The sequence below is a fragment of the Pteropus alecto genome, unplaced genomic scaffold (genome assembly GCF_000325575.1).
Source record: "Pteropus alecto unplaced genomic scaffold, ASM32557v1 scaffold160, whole genome shotgun sequence".
Lineage (NCBI taxonomy): Eukaryota > Metazoa > Chordata > Mammalia > Chiroptera > Pteropodidae > Pteropus > Pteropus alecto.
Window position 1 is genome coordinate 920,022 of NW_006429864.1, and position 4,810 is coordinate 924,831.

A 4,810-nucleotide genomic window follows, 5' to 3' on the forward strand; every position below is an offset into this window, starting at 1 on the left:
AGGCATTATTTTGGGGCTCCTCGAGATACTGAACAGGAAGAGCTGGATAGGTGGGGGCTGAGCTTTACTGGGGGTCACTCCCAGGTGGGCATGGAGGAGATTTTGGAACCAAGGAGCAAAGGCTTCTGGGTGCACCCTCCTGCCTGTTTCCCCAGATCCAGGAGCTCCAGGGAAACCATATTGGGTGACACCAAGGTCCCCCAAGAGTCATCAGGCCCAGGCCCAGCTGGGAGGGGCCCTCAAGCTTGTGGAGACAGAGTGGACACAGCTCCTAGCCCCATGGGATAAAGGGTGGCAGGAAGTAGGGACAGGAACAAAGGGAAAAGGGACAAGGAGATGGAAAGGAGGCTGGACCCTAGATGGGTAACAACACAATTGTTGTCCACTGCGTGGTGTGAGGTACAGGAGGGCGAAGGCTCCAGCAGGGGGACCCATCCCCCCATTAGCCAGTATAATGAAGGGGGGGGCAGGTAGTTGACAGGGGGAAGGGGTCCTCCAGAGTGGTGTTCATCAAGGAGTTGGGAGTTAGGTCGGGAAGGAGGAAGTTCCCAGGGGTGGGCAGGAAACCCCTGTCTGACCTTTGGTCCTTGCAGCTACCCCGTGATTCCTGATTCCCGACCCTTCCCAGCTGCTAGTGAAGGGAGGAGGGTTGGGGGCTGCAAGTGGTGCCCAACCAGCTATTCCTCTAGGTTGGCCAGGCCCACCCAGAGTCGTCCCCCCTCCCCACAGTGGGTGGGAGGAGGACATCTTCCACCTTCGTTAACCGGGGCCATACAAGCAGAGCAAATTCATGGTTACAATTTAGAGCTCTGGAGTTCAGTTCTGGCTATGCCACCTACCACTGTGTGACCTCAGGCAAATTACTTCTCCTTGAGCCTCAGTTTTCTCCTGTCTAAAGTGGAGGCAACATAGCCAGTTATAAAACACTTGTCACAGGGCCTGGCAAACATTCAACCCTAATCGATGGTGTCATTTTTTTTTAAGGTGGCAGGGTCTAGATCATGCACGGCCTCTGATGCCTGGATGAGAATCTGAGACACCAGGAAGGAGCCCTACATCCACATACTGTTGCCTAGGGCCTGTGGGAGCATCGGGAAAGGGGGAATGATAGGAGTAGAGTCTGAGTGACAAGGGTCCGGTGGAGGAGCTCAGGCATGGGGGCAGTGCCTGGGCCAGTGCCAAGACGTGTGACATTCTACGTGTGTACTTAAGATTCTGGCCATCCTTCATGATATATTGAAGGTGTTACGTATGTATAAATACAAACATGATATCTGTTGTCAAGGAAAAAAGAAAAGCAACCATAAATTCCCAGAAAAGTAAAAAGCCACCTTAGATGTGATGGTGCCGATGTGCTACAGTCTTGAACAATTGTTACGATCTCAGAACAAGATTTTTAAATATGCGCACTGTCTTTATATCAAGCTCAAAAATAACGTTGTTTCTTTTTGACAATTCGATCTCACATCTTTGGCTTGTAATGTTTCTTTTTGAATAACTTGTTTTAATAGCTAGATTTTTGTTTAAAGGAAGAAGTAATGATGCAGTTTCTTCTATTTGTTCAGTATTATGTCTTTGGGATCTGTTGATTCCTTTTTGCCTCTTGTTTAGGTTTTCCCCACATGATAAATTCCATAATAATTATCAGTGGGCATTTAGACGGTTTTTAAATGTTTTTTAAATTTAATGAACAAAATAAAATTCCATATCAAATCTCCACAAATGAAATCACTGGGTTCCAAAGCAGTCACATTTCACATTTTGACACCTTTCACCAACTTGTCCTCCAAAAAGGTTGTTTCTATTGACGCCCCTGCCAGCAGTGTCTAAAATCTCTAAAAAGAGATTTTCTGAGCACATTCTGACTGTTTTGCTGGACAGAAAATTCCAGAGGGAGGAGGTGAGCGACTGGTCTTTGGATTCACATGAGGTAAAGTGCATCGGCCCTGATGTGTTTTTTTCCTGAAAACAATTTGTTACGATCACAGGAAATTTTGTGCATGAACCTCTCTGAATTCCCTCAGAAGGTCATCCCCAAATTAGGCTTCGATTTTCTTAAATTAAAAACAATCAATTTGGTTTTATTTGTTTGTTTAGGCAGAGAAGAGAAAATTTCCATGAGGAAGTCAACTTCATGTCACTACCTGAAAAGGGACACTGAAGTCCTCTTGGAGACACGAGGTTTTTAAAAAAAACTTTCACAGAACTTCTGGAAGGTCTTCGAGGAAGTGATATTTCTGGTGAAGAAAAATTTCAGCAAAGTTCAGAAAACCCTCCACGTTTACACCGTTGTGTTTGGGTTTTGGTTAAATTCAAGCGAAATTAAGTTTTGTGCTTTTGGAGGTGACAGAGGAGGCAAAGAAAGCACTTTAGAAAGAAACAGCCTGTTCTCTCTGGGCCTCTGAGTTCCTGACTCAAAAAAAGGTGACCCACTTTCTTACCTGGAACAGGGGGGCCAGCGAGGTCAAGCTGCTGCTGTCCTAGGTGCCCTCCACCCACAGCTAAGCCAAGGTTTCCCATTCAGTTCTCCCACCCCTGTCTCTGCAGCTGTCTGTGGAGGGAGGCTCCAGAGTGACCATGGATAGAGGAGGCCAAGGCAGGGACCCAGGAGGCTGTACTGGGGACAGGGGTGGAGATACAAAGATAAAGAGAGACTCAGAGACAGAGAGACAGACTTTGAGTGGTAATTAGGTGGAGAGACAGAGGCAGAACAGAGCAAGGTCAGGCTAGGGGCTGGCCCTGTGGGGTGGGAGGCAGGTGGGGGTCTGTGAGGCAGGTCCCACTAAGGACTGCTGTTTGCTTCCTTGGGAAGCTGGGGAGCCTAGGTGCAACCAGGGGCTTGGGAATGTTCTCCCTAAGTTACCTCCAAACCTATGGGCCTCTCCAGGAGTTCAAAGGCCCCAACTTCTGCCCTCTCTCCCTTTCCAGCTCTCTCTGACACCAGATCTGACTCCCCCTTCCTGCTTACACATCTGCCGTGGCTCCCCATTTCCCTCCATCCTGGGAGCTGAGTTTCAGGGGCCTCGTGGATATGTTAATAAGTGAATAATAATGATAAATGTTTTAGGTCCCACGTAGAGCTCTGAGCCCAGCCTTTTACGAGGATCAGCCATTTAACCCCACAGCTGCACAGTGAGGGGGTCTTAAGTCAGACAAAGGCCGGTGTCCTGGTCTCCAGCTCTGGCTGACTGCAGAGGGAGAAGCGATTTCCTGCTCACTTCTGGATTTACGCCAGGGTTGGGGGCGGTTCTCAGACCCACCCTTCGCCTCAAGCTCCGCGCCCCTAGAGGGCAGCAAACAGACTGCAGGCTGGGGCGACCCCTGGTGGCCGACAGCCTAACACAACAGCTGGACCCTCTCATTCCTCCTCTCGGCCTCACTTCCTCCGCGGGTGGGGGGACGTGGGGGGTGAAGGGGATCCCTCCAGTTCTTGCTCCAGGTGGGCCCCCTCTCAGATAAGGACCCTGATCAGGTACCTCCAAGCCCCAGGTGGGTGGGGGGATAATGAGCAAGACTGGCTAAGGGGGATCAGAGTTCCATGGGCTCCCACTCCCCTACCCTTACATCAGCCTCTTAGGAATTTTTCAAATCAAAATTTAATTTTTAAAAAAGAAATATATGTGTATGGTTTTTAAAATGCAAACTTTACAAAATGATATACGGAGAACATGCATCTGCTTTCTTCACCAACCAACCCCCCAGGCCCTTGGTTCCCAACCAGAGGCCACAGCTGTGGCCCGTGTTCTGTGTGGAAATATTTGGATAAAAGTCTCCCTCGGCTTTGCATTTAAAAAAATGTACACGAATTATTGCTCTTCTGCTTTTTACATCTATGTGTGTCTGAGAAGATCCGCTTTAGCTTTTTTAATAGTTGCATAGTATTCCAGCATGTGGATAGACACTCGTTTAAAGTCCTCATTTGGCAGCATTGAGGTTTCCAATTTTTTGCAATTACCAAGAATGTGGTAATAATGCCCTCATGCTTCTCTCTCCTTTTTAAAAGTACATTTTAAATTTTGGAATAATTTTAGATTCACAGAAAATTTACAGAGGTATCACAGAATCCCTGAATGGCCCTCACCCAGCTTCATCCATTGTTAACAGCTTAACACGTACCATGATTTCCTTTATCAAAACCAACAAATTAATCTTAGTATCTTACTATTAACTAAATTCTAGATTTTCTTCGATTTACCCACTAGATGTTTTTCTGTTCCAGGATCCAACTCAGGATTCTGTATTGCATTTAGTCTATTGTTTTGTACTCGTGTAAATATAGCTGTAGAAAATTGTTAGAAGGGGAACTGATGGGTCAAAATGTATGTACACTTTTAATTCTGAGAGATTCTAGAAAACTGCCCTCTCAAGTGGTTGCACCAATGAGCAGTCCCACCAGCATTGTGTGAGATTGCTCATTTTCCCACAACAGTGCCAACTCAGTGAATCTGCAAACTTTTAATTTGCTTTTGTTTTTGTCTTTGCCAAACTAATCAGTAGAAATTGGTACTACATTGTTGCTTCGATTTACATTTCTTTTCTGAAAGGGAGTTCGGGCACCTTTTTTGGTATGTTTCTATGAACTGACTGTCCACTTTGTCCATTTTCCTACTTAGTTGTTTTTTAAAAATTTATAAGATCTCCTTATATAATATGAAAATTAGTTTATTCCTGGGTATAAAAAACTATCTGAAATAGATCTTTCTTTTCTTCCAAAGGGTTTTCTAGATAGTTTTTTATTGATAGGAAAGTTTCAGTTAATTCTCTTGGGATTTCTACATGTAAAATACACCCCCAGCAGGTAATATTATTA